Source organism: Furipterus horrens, unplaced genomic scaffold (genome assembly GCF_987537825.1).
Source record: "Furipterus horrens unplaced genomic scaffold, mFurHor1.1.pri manual_scaffold_1, whole genome shotgun sequence".
Taxonomy (NCBI): Eukaryota; Metazoa; Chordata; class Mammalia; order Chiroptera; family Furipteridae; genus Furipterus; species Furipterus horrens.
Window position 1 is genome coordinate 42706229 of NW_028327171.1, and position 13119 is coordinate 42719347.

At 36.6% G+C, this 13119-nt stretch overlaps 1 long non-coding RNA gene across 1 annotated transcript in view; it reads left to right on the forward strand.

The window, feature by feature from the left end:
- LOC150020943 (uncharacterized) overlaps nt 1–13119 on the forward strand; it is a 513888-nt gene that overhangs the window by 130894 nt on the left and 369875 nt on the right. The gene's annotated exons all lie outside the window — the stretch shown is intronic.

Consider the following 13119-nt stretch of genomic DNA (forward strand, 5'->3'; position numbering starts at 1 on the left):
GGCCTTGGTAAATCCCTCCCATTGATCTGCCAACAGTAACCAAGTTTTAATACAAGATGAGGGTGTACTCAGCCCACACAAATGGTGCACCTTGAGTATCCAGCTTGGGTGACAGGAGAGGCTGTGCTACTGGACCCTATAAGACACCTAACACATTAGGCCAAACTACCAAGACATGGAGTCAAAGCAGCTCTACCCAATACACAGAAACAAGCACAGGGAAGTTGCCAAATCGAGGAGGCAAAGAAATATGGCCCAAATGAAAGAACAGATCAAAACTCCAGAAAGAGAGCTAAATGAGATAAGCTATCTATCAGATGCAGGGTTTGAAACTCTGGTTATAAGGGTGCTCAAGGAACTCAGTGAAGACCTCAACAGCATAAAAAAGACACAGTCAGAAACAAAAGACACACCAATTGAAATAAAAAACAATTTACAGGGAAACAACAGTAGAGTGGATGAAGCTGAGGATCAAATCAATGATTTGGAACATAAGGAACCAAAAAACAACCAATCTGAACAACAAGAAGAAAAAAGAAAATGAAGATAGTATAAGCAACCTCTGGGACAACTTTAAGCATACTGACATTCACACCATAGGAGTGCTAGAAAAAGAAGAGAAAGAACAAGAAATTGGAAATTTATTTGAAAAAAATAATGCAAAAAAACTTTCCTAATTTGATGAAGGAAATAGTCATGCAAGTCCAGGAAGCACAGAGTCCCAAATATGATGGGTGCAAAGAGGTCCACTCCAAGACACATCACAATTAAAGTGCCAGATGTTAAAGATAAAGAGAGCATCTTAAAAGCAGCAAGAGAAAAGAAATTAGTTACCTACAGGGGAGCTCCCATTAGACTGTCAGCTGATTTTTCAAAAGAAACTTTGTAGGCTAGAAGGGGTTGGCAAGAAATATTCATCATGAAAAGTGGGGACCTGCAGCCAAGATTGCTCTACCCAGCAATGCTATCATTTAGAATGGAAAGACAGATAAAGAGCTTCCCAGACAAGGTAAAGCTAAAGGAGTTCACCATCACCAAACCATTATGATATGAAATGTTACAGGGACTTATTTAAGAAAAAGAAGATCAAAACTATAAACAATAAAATGGCAATAAACACATATTTATTAACATTGAATCTAAAAAACAAACTAAGCAAACAAGAAGAATAGAGACAGAATCATGGATATGGAGAGTGTTTTGATGGTTACCAGATGGGATGAGGTTGTGGAGGAATGGGTGAAGAGGTGAGAGGATTAAGAAATTCAAATAGGTAGTTACAGAATAACCATGGGGATATAAAGTACAGTATAGGCAATGGAGTAGCCAAAGAACTTATATACATGACCCATGGACAGAAACAGTGATAGGGGGATTACTTGAGGGAGTGATGGGTACTGGGTGGAGTGGGGCAAAGGGACAAAAATCAGAACAGCTGTGATAGCATAATCAATAAAATATAATTAAAAAATAAAATGACAACTATCACCCGGTGTACCTTTTTTTCTGGATCTATATGCCCACAAAGTGCTTTATGGAAGAATTATAAAATAATCCCTTAGAAATTAATTGTTAATATTTACAGTCAATATCTTGAATCAAACCTACTCAATTTATGAGGATTCTTTCATGAGTGATTACAGCTTCATCAGAGGGAAATCACTGGAATTATAGTTTCTAACAACTTCTTCCCTGGCCCCACAATAAACAAATGAAAGTAATGATCCAATACCATTCTATCCATCAAATAGGTAAATGTTCCAAAAATCATAGTCAGTTCTGCAGAATGTAGTGAGACAGGTACTTTCATGAATGGCTGCTGAGGCTTTATGTCAGTACAACTTTTCTGGAAACTAACTTGGGACAGCACATGTAAGAATCTTAAAAGGGGCTACTTGGAAAAGTGGTTAATGGAGCACATGCATATAACCTCCTTTCTCTTCAGGTACCCATTTAATATTTTATAATAAAATATAAAATCAGGAAATATCAATACCTGGACTATACTACTACCACATCTGCAACTACCAGTGATAATAATCTGAACCCAAAATCCCAGATAACAAAAAGCTTACAAATGGGTAAGAAGAGGAGAGGAAGAAGTTAAACGTGCTTTTTCTCATTTAATTCAGGAGTCATTAAGTACTATTTCATTATGGGAAAAAATGTGTGTGTATATATGTGTGTGTTAAACTTCAAGGTAATCACTAGTAAAATAAAAATAAGATAAATGCTTTCAAGATTACTAGAGAAACAAATATAGTACCTAACAGTCATGATTCAAGATGCAAAAAAATAAAAAATAAATAATATATAATAAATAATAATAGAGGAAATAATAAGGCAGATATTTTAAACTGTAATTCAGGGTTGTGGGCTACATGAACAATAAGACCAATTTTATAATTTAATTTTTTAATTTTAAAGTATCTATAAAAGGGGGTATAGCCTGGCAACCAGGGCAGTGAGAGGACCTTCTGGATGTTCACAGGCATTTCATGGCTCTGACTCCAGGCCAAGAGCTCTGGCTCTAAGTCATCTTAGTGACCTGTAGTGAGTGGTTTCATATCTTTAAGTCTTGAGTGGTTTCATACCTTTAAGTCTAGAAATATTTAGAATTAAGTAGCCTTAGTTAATTGCCATGGAAATTGTTATCTTTTGGTAGGTATGCATGTTTCAGCCCCAGGAAAACCTAAAATTAAATATGAAAAGGTGAAGAGAATAAAAACCATAATGTATAAACATTCTTTTGTGTTAAGAAGGTACATGTATGTATTTAGTACCTTATGTACTTGGAATATTGAAATTAGTTTGGCTTATTACAGTCAATTTGTTCAAAATTGATTAATTTTGTCTATTACACCCTGTAACACCAACTTAAATGTCCTAAATCATTACTTCAATGTGTTAAAGTGAGTAAAGGATTTATATTTACATTTTTTAAGTTGAAATATAACTAAAATTTAAGTACAGGATTTGCAACCAAAATAACTATCAATTATATTTATAAAGGTAAACATTGGTTTTGTTTTTTTTTAATGCACTTAGGAAGGTTAGATTTGTTAAGTCAGACAACTTAAATATTTGAAAAAGAAACCAAGTATATTAAACATATAAATACAGTTTTAAAAGTTTGAAAGTTTTAAATTATAATTGTAATTGAGCATTACCAAAAGTCTCTTAGAAATTCTTGCTGAGCTCTGCCAGACTTATAAATAGAATTATAAATTTCTTAAGCTCAATTTAAAAATAAAGAAAAACTATATTTTAAAAATGTGTACCTTATTCCATTGAACATAAACTTTAAAGCCAAAAATAAACCCAATAATAGACATTTCTATATTCAAAAGCCACTCTCTTGGACAACAAAAAGCATCACATGAATGGATATTGTAATAGGTAAATATGAAAACAGGGTGACAAAATTAATATTAGAAAATGTAAAATCAAGGCAAGAAGCATCAAATGGGACAAAGGAGTTTAGTTTATATTAATTAATAAATCCCAGATGAGAATAAAACATTCATGAACTATTATGTGCAAATAACAGCACTAAACAAAATCTTACAGATTCATAAAGAAAAGTAACAGAAATATGAGAGTAGAAGACTACATAATTAAAGCAAAAGATGGCTTGAAACCCTAAAACAAGTCCATGTTTTCCCACCTTGAATTTTCACTTTTAGGAATCTACCCTTATGGTATAATTGGAAATGCAGACAAAGTTTTATATGCAAGAATATTCAGCGTGCTAATTATAATAGTGAAAATTATTCAAATGTCTAACAGTTGGGAAATGATCAAATCAGGGTTCTTAATTGAAAGGATCTATGAACACCTGAACTTGTATGCTAAATTTGGTGTGCCTGTTCATGACTTCCATCAGCTTCATAAAGTGCCTTATGTAATAATAAAATTTCATATTAATAAGAATAACTAAATAAGAATTTTGAGCATCTATAGGCTGAATAACATAGTCACTAAAAGTTTTCAAATAATAACATTACAATGATAACAAAATGCTTCTTATGTTATATATAGTGAAAGTATAAAGCCCACATAAAGAGTACACATTATAGAAAAAAATACCTATGTGGAAGTTTAAGGGCAGGAAATTTGGGTTGCTTTCATCATTGATGTATACTCAGAATAAAGAGTGGTATCTGGATGTTGTAGGTGCTCAATAAATATCTATTGAATGATTAAATGGAAATTCACCTAAGTGTTAATAGTGATGGTCTCTAAGAGGTAACATTATGGGTGTTCTTTGCTTTCTTTATACTGCATTTTCCAATTTGTTTCCACAATGTGCATTTATTTTATTTAGCATGGCATAAAATATATTAATTAAAAACTAGGTCAGGACTTACCCTATTATCAATCTTTATACTAAAGAGAAACCATTCTATTCTTCCCCCAAGTTTCCTTTTCCCGAGGGGTGTGACTGTGTTGTAGGCTTTGCCATCTGAGGCAAATCACACCAACCTGCTGCTTAGAAGTCTTGAATATTTGTAAACCCACATTTTGGTCATCTGGCTCTGCTTCTATCATGATCTTCAAAATCCACTTATTTTCACACTCCCTCATGCTCTGTCTGATCATCCCACCCCAAAGCGTGTTTTGTCTCTGATGTCCTTGAGCACTACTGTGTCTGCTGATTCTTTTGACTCAATCCTGTATCCTTACCGTTCTTCTGAAATGTTTTATAAGTGTATATCTTGATTTCCCCAAGGTGCTAGTAAACCTCATGGGTTTGGAAAGGATGGTGCTTTATTTCTTTCTGTCTCTTATCAAACTTGGCACAGTGCATTGAACATAGCAGGCAACAAACACATATTTATTGAAAATGCTGGATGCTCTTCTGTTCTGATACCGGTCAGAATATTTTAGAAAGTAGAACTTGGGAGTCAGACAAACAAACTGGAGTTCATATTCCACCTCTGTTGATTACTATTTAACCTTGCAACTTGACATTAATAAATTTCTTTGAACCTTTAACAGCAGTTTTCTGCAGGGATTATAAGATCTTACTGTGTCTTCTTGGTTCTATCATTTACTAACTATTTAACCTTAGGCAAATTATTCTGCCTCTCTAAGCCTCAGTTACCTCATTTGTTAAACAGAAACAATAATACCAATTAGTTCATAATATTATCAAGAGGGTTAAATAACATCAAGCTTGGGAAAGCCCGTAACATAGTTCAGAGTATGTGATTAAGGCTTAATCCAAAGATAGCAATTATTTGGTATTTGGAAGGACAACAATAGAAAAAAATGACATTTCTGAATCTACTTAATACAATTCCTATAAATGTGAAATAAGCTAATGCATAGAGAAGAGTTTAGCATGATTCTGGCTCAGTTAGTGCTGGAGATCATTATTTTAGTTTCAGATACAATGGATTAATAATGCCTATTTTGCAGAGTTGTTGGTTGGATTTATTGTGAAATTAGTATAATACAAATGATTAATAAATTATCATTTTCCTCCCTTATTTCTATTCCTTCAGCCTCTACACCCTACTCCTAATGCTTGATCACCTTATGGCATAGTACTGAACATCTGAAGAACTGTTAGGGTACTGTAATCATATCTTTTTGTGGAGAAATGCTGGTCCACACTGAGTTGGTTGTCCTCAATGGCATTTACTTTGTATGCATTATGACCAAAGTGAAGATTATATTCAGACTGTAGCAGCATGAGACCAAGCAAAATCACAATTCAATAGCTTGCAGACATAAAAAACGAGGCCCAGAGAGGTTCTGTGATTGGCCCAAGGCCACACAGCATCTTGTGTGTGTAATTCTATGCATTGTGCAGAGTGGCATTGCCTTTCCTCTCCTGGGCTTTGTGATTACCTCTTACTATACTCAGAACCCACATGAGGCCTGTGCAGCCTTCTACGGAGAGCTGCAAGACCTGTCTCATTGCTGGCTCTCCCAAAAAATATATTTAAATAAAAGTTTTCAGCTCTTATATTTTTCCCAAAGCCCATGTCATTCATTAAATGGCTACTTAATATAAAGAAGCAAATTAAATAGGGGAGGAGAACAAAAGCATTTCTTTTATTTTTATTTTTTTCTCAGTTGCTTCTTGTGCAGGTGGATTGCTGCAGGAGTCCCCTCTTCCAAAGCCCATCTGGGATGTTAGTTTAGCTCTATTGATGTTTAAGACTCTGTCTTTCATCATAACCACATGCCAAGACAATAAGTAATTGAACCACATGTTTTGCCTTTTTAAAAAGGTGTAATCTCCTTCTGAAGTGTAGAGATGTTTAGCAGGATTTTTCTAATTTATCTGTCATCACACCATGCAGGCTAGGCTCCAAGCCCCAACTGCAGTGTCTCTTTATCACTGTCTTTTGATGAACACCTGTTTCCAGCATACAAATGTATCTGCTGAGATGCAAAATTAAAATAATTTCAACAGTGTAAGAATAATTAGGAACCTTTTTTTGAAAAGTCCACCTGTTCCAAATATCAAAATATCATATTTAGTTGCATGTGCATTCTTTTATCACCATATTCTTTATGGCAGTATTTATATATTATATAATAATTCTCTTCTGATATCCCATTAAGTAAAAAAATAAATATTTTTATTTTAAAATATTCAATTGTAAACAATTTTTAAAAACAACCTGAGTTTTCTATGTCCCTTGAGAGAGATAAAGAAGGAAATTACTCCAAAATTTTTATTAATTTTTATTGTTTCAATTTTTTACATTAAAAAGACTTTAAGTATATTATATTAATTATGTTGTTACAGTAATCCCAATGTTTTTCCCTTTGTTCCCCTCTGCCCAGTACCCCCTTCCCTCCAGCGATCCCACCCCTCTTAGTTCATGTCCATGGGTCATGCATATTAGTTCTTTGGCTTCACCTTTTCCTATATTATTCTTAACTTCCTCCTGTCTATTTTGTACCAAACAAATATGCTTCTTAATCCCTGCACCATTTCCCCATTTCTCCCCTTCCACCCCAGCTGATAACCCTCCAGATTATCCCCATATCTATGATTCTGTTTCTATTCTGGTTTGCTTAGTTGGATTTTGTTTTTATTTTTTAGATTCAGTCTTTGATAGTTGTGAGTTTGTTGTCATTTCAATGTTCATAATCTTGATCTTTTTCTTAAGTAAGTTCCTTTGACATTTTATATAATAATAGCTTGGTGATGATGAACTCCTTTAGCTTTGCCTTGTCTGGGAAGCATTTTACCTGCCCTTCCATTCTAAATGATAGCTTTGCTAGATAGAGTAATCTCAGTTGTAGGCCCTTGCTTTTCATCACTTTGAATACTTCTTGCCAGCCCCTTCTTGCCTGCAAAGTTTCTTTTGAGAAATCGACTGACAGTCTTATGGGAACTTCTTTGTAGGTAATGCTCCTCTTTTCTCTTGTTGCTTGTAAAATTCTCTCTTTATCTTTAACCTTTGAAATTTTAATTATGTTGTGTCTTGGTGTGGTCTTTTTTGGGTCTAGCTTGTTTGGGACTCTCTCTGCTTCCTGGACTTGTATGTCTATTTCTTTCTCCAAATTAGGGAAGTTTCTTTCATTATTTTTTCAAATAAGTTTTCAATTTCTTGCTCTTCCTCTTCTCCTCCTGACGCCCCTATGATTCGGATGTTGGTATGTTTAAAGTTGTTTTGGAGGTTCCTAACCCTTTCCTCCTTTTTTTGAATTCTTGTTTCTTCTTTCTGTTCTGGGTCAATGTTTATTTCTTCCACTTGCTCCAGATTGTTGATTTGAATCCCAGCTTCCTTCTCATCACTGTTGGTTCCCTGTATATTTTTCTTTAGTTCACTTTGTATAACCTTCACATCTTTCTTTATTTTGTGTCCATATTCAATCATTTCTCTGAACATCCTGATCACCAGTGTTTTGAACTCTGCACTTGTAGGTTAACTATCTCCATTTTGTTTAGTACTTTTACTGGGGTTTTGTTCTGTTCTTTCATTTGGACCATATTTCTTTACTTCCTCAATTTGGCAGCCTCCCTGTGTTTGTTTCTGTGTATTGGGTAGACCTCCTTTGACTCTGGGTCTTTGTAGTGTGGTCTAATATAGTAGATGTCCTGTAGAGTCCAGTGGCACAGCCTCCCCTATCACCCAAGCTGGGTACTCAAGATGTGCTCTATGTGTGGGCTGAGTACACCCTCATCTTGTGGTTGAGCCTTGGTTGCTGTTAGCAGATCAATGGAAGGGATTTATCAAGGGCAGTCAGCTGCAAGAACTGGTATGATCACTTACCACCAACCTTTGCCCTCCATGAAGGATAGCTGTGCAGGGGCAGGGTGGTGGTTCTCCGATGTGGTCTGAGGCTGTCCACTGTGTGTTCTGGCCCTGGGGTTTCCTGGGTTGTGCAGGCCAAAGTCATCTCCTACCCGTGTTATGCCTGGGGCACCCTGCCTGAGCTTTAAAGCAATCTGAGATGGCTGCTACTTGTCCTAGCCTTGGAGATTCCCAAGCAAAATGAAGCTGTGAATCTAGGCTGGCTTCTGCCAGCCAATGCTTGTTTGAGAGGATGTAGGAAGTTATGAAGCATGAGCCCAGACTGGCCATTCATATGGAAAAACAGCTTGGGGGTGTCCATAAATTGGGTGATGCAGGGTCTCTGGTAATCTCAAGGCAGGTCAAACAATGTTAACCAGGTTGATGGAGGCTCAGATATGTCACCAGCCTGCCAGCTCTCTGTAGGGAGCATTTAGAAAAGGGACAATGACCTCTTTTGGCCTTGAAATTAGACACTTCAGTTTCTCCCTGTATACCACTGGTGCCTTTCAAGCTCAGAGGGAGTGAATCTGCGTAGGTGAGTTTTTGTGTGCATTCTTTAAGAGGAATTGCTTGGGGCTCCAGAAGTTTCTTCCACCAGCTCAATCCCTGCTGCTTTTTGTAGCCAGAAGTTGTGGGGACTTATCTTCCTGGCACTGGAACCCTGGGCTGGGGGGCCTGGTGTGGGACTGGAATTTCTCACTCCTGAGATATCCCTCTTAAATTTTTATCCACCACACCTGGGTGAGAGACCAGCCTGTTCCATGTCTGTGCCCCTCCTACTCATCTCAATGGATGTACTGTAGTTTCTTTATTCTGTAGTTATCAGGATTCCATTCAACTTGATTTCTGATGTCTCTGGCTGATGATTGTTCTATATTTTAGTTTTAGTTTTGATGTGGTTGTACAAAGAGGTGAGCCATGTCTGTCTATGTCATCATCTTTATTGTTTTAATTTTTAAATTAAATTTATTGGGGTGACATTGGCTAATAAGATCATCTGGGTTTCAAGTATAGATTTCTGTGATACATGATCTGTATACTACATTTTGTGCCCACCAGCCAAAGTCAAATAATCTTCCATCACCACATATTTGGCCTCCTTTACCCTTTCTACCCCCTATCCCTTCCCTCTGGTAACCACCATACTGTTGTCTGTGTCTGAGTTTCAGTTTTATATCCCACATATAACTAAAATCATATGGTTCTTAGCTTTTTCTGACTGACCCATTTTGCTTAGCATAATGTTGGAAACTTTAAAAATGTTCTATTCTTTTTGATTAATGTGCCCTTTGTGACAGATTTGACTTCCTTGAAAAAAAACAATGATTACGTGAGCCTATGTTAGTTATAATGGATATTTTTAAGGGAAAAGATATAAGGGTCCTCATCATAAGAGTTTTTTTTTTGTTAAAGTTTGGTACTTTAAAACACTTAAACCAATATATTTACTATGAAGAATTATTATAATTATTACTCATGTTAATTTATATTTAAGGCTTTATCAATCATGCTTCCTTTTGGTTTTCCAATAGGCTAGAGCTTGGTGGTTTGAGTGTTCAAGGTGAAATTACATAGTAACTGTAATCCCCTACTTCTTGGTACCCCTGTCCTAATATGTGAGAGGAAAATCCCCATTTCCAAGAATTGATATAAATAAAAAACAAAAAAGATAAGCTCACATAGTTGTTGTTTTTTTAACCCATAGTTAAGAGACCTTGATATACAACAATCTATGTAATGATTTTCATTTAACATTAGCCAAAGCAGTATTCACTCTGGGTAAGAAGTAACTCCATGTTTATCTAGATACACAATAAAGCAAATTTACAGGTGAAAACCAATTTAATATAAAAATGTATTAGAATTTCTTTTTATTTTTAGAATGTGAAGTCTGAAGTGCGAGAATTTTGGTTGTTTTCCTGACAACCTTGCAAAAAAAAGTAAATCACCAGTTGCCTGGCCCTTACATATGTATCAAAGTTTGTCCACATGCATTACGTGGCTGGTTGCTTTTTAGCTGCCAGGGACATTTTGGGCAGTGGTTATATACAGAAGACTAATTACATTAATTAATCCACACCGATGTGTGAGCAGGAAGCATGTTTTTACAATAAAGATGTAATTTAAAAGAATCTTTTACTGGGAACACTTGAGAGACACAGCAGTTTCAGATTTACCATACAATAAGAACAGGAGTTATCCAAATTGAATAAATGTAAATTTGAGCTTGGGGAAATACATCGATATATGGCAAAAGAAACCTACACCTGTGTCACAAATATGCACTTCCTAAAAATGATTTTTCTAAGCAGGTGTATGGATTTTGGCTTTTATCGTTAAATTATAGGGATCTCACATTACTCTGCTTAATGTGATGTAGCCATGTTACATTACTTCTACAGCTTTTCTTGTTAGTTGTGTTAGACAAAATAATAGCCTCTCAAAGTTGTCTACATTCTAATCTCCAAAAATTGTGAATATGTAAACTTACACAGTAAACAAACAAGAAACTAGAAACAATGCTTGCAAATGTGATTAATTATGGATTGTGGGATAAGTTTATCCTGGGTTATCTTTGCAACCCCAAAGTATTCACCAGTGTCCTTCTAAATAAGAGGGGAGGCAGGAGAGTCAATGTCAGTATGATGTGATCTGAGAAAGACTCAGCCTGATATTTCTAGCTTTTAAGGTCAAGGAAGAGCCCATGAGCCAAAAAATGTGGGTAGTATCTCGTAGCTGGAAAAGGCGAGGAAACAGGTTCTTCCCTGAGCCTTCAGAAAGGAACTATAACTTACCACACCATGACTGTAGCGCACTAAGCCCTCCAGAATTATAATATAATAAATTTGTATTATTTTAAGTCACTAGGTTTGTTATAACTTGTTACAACAGCAATAGAAAACTAATACAGTTTTTCCTGGCTTCAGATTCCTCATCTAGAAAGTGATAATATCATTTGTTTGTTATTTTTTATAAGAATTAATAAGAAAATGCATGTGAAACTGCTTTAAAATGTTCAAAACTAAAGATAAGATCTTTTGTAAAAGCAATAAAACTATTTCTAAATTTTACAGCAACTAAAAGACTCTACCAATATAATACTCAACCTTTTAAAAATCTCCCCCAAATCCCTATTATTAAGGACTAGTGACTTACGGCCAAGATGGAGGCTTAGACTGACACGCTCGGTCTCCCTCTACAACTAAGTAGGAATACAACTACCTCAAAACAAAAGATAACCAGAAATTCAAGAAAATAAAACTACATGGAAGCCCAATGTATGAATTTATAAACCAGCGGTGCTCGTCTGGACACGTAGGAGGGGCGAGAAACCACAGTGCTTTTTGTGGTAGCAGCAGGAATAGTGGCAGGACTGCGAGAAACCCCAGGGGAGCAATCACGGCTGAAGTCGAGACCTGGCAGCTCACAATTCCAATGCTGGGGAAGGCAGACCCCCCATTGCCTCAGACGGTGAAGCCCAGAGGGTGAGGGGATGGAGGAAGAGGAGCCCAGTCTCTCACCAGAGAGTAATGGCAAGAATCCATCTTGGACCCCTGCCCCCACACAAAGCACCACAGTGTGGCAAAAAAAGGTCACCAATCGCCGCTGGTCGCCAGGTAGTGACAAGTGCATGGGGCTCCACCCCCTATAGCCTGCCCAGGAAGCAAAGCTAAACACAAGACTGTCAGGATGAAGCAATGATTGAAATCCCAGTGATGCAGTTCACCAGGCAGCAGATGCGGGACCTGACAGACGAACAAATAGGAAACCTTTTTGAGGCTCAGTTCAGAGCTATAGTCATAAAGTGGCTTACAGAATTAACAAAAGATTTGGAACAAGACAGGAAAGGAATGAAAGCTAGTCATACTGAAATGAACAAAAACACATATGAGACAAGTGGTGAGGAAATAAAATTCAGAGATCAAATCAACAAATCGGAACATAGGGAAGGAACAAACAGTCAACCAGTGCAGAAAGAGGAAACAAAAAGTGAGGAAAATGAGGAGAGGCTCAGAAACCTATGGGACAGCTATAAGCAAACAAACATTCAAATTACAGGATTGCCAGAGGGCAAAGAAGAAGAACTAAAAATTGAAAAAAATTTTGAAAAAATAATGAAGCAGAACTTCCCGAACTTGGGAAAGAAAATAGACTTACAGGTCCAGGAAGCACAGATAGTTCCAGAAAAACTGGACCCAGGGAGAACCACTCCAAGACACGTTATAATCAAATTGTCAAAAATTAAAGATAAAGAGAGAATCTTAAAAGCAGCAAGAGAGAGGAAAAGGATCATGTACAAAGGAGTCCCAATTAGACTATCAGCTGACTTCTCAAGGGAGACCTTGCAGGCAAGAAGGGACTGGAAAGAAATATTCAAAGTAATTAAAATCCAAAACCTACAGCCACAAATACTCTATCCATCAAAATTGTCATTCAGAATAGAAGGGCAGAGAAAGTGCTTCCAGGACAAAGCAAAACTGAAGGAGTTCATTATATCCAAACCACTATTACATGAGATGTTAAAGGGACTGGTTTAGAAGAAGGAGGATCAAACTGTGAACATTAAAATGAAAACTGCCTCACAACAACCAACAACAGAAGCTAGGGAATCAGAACAAAGGCAAACTAAGTAGGCAATGAGAGTGAAAAAAGAACTATAGGTATGGGGAACATTTTGGGGGGAGGTCAGCAGGGAGGGGGAAGGGGGAAAGAGAGGGAGATGGTATAGGAATTAAGAAGCATAGTAGGAGGGAATGGAGTAGACAGGAAGAGGTTGAGAAGAACTATATGCACAACCAATGGACATGGACTAAAAGGGAGGGAGGGGGGCCACTGGGTGGAGGGGAGC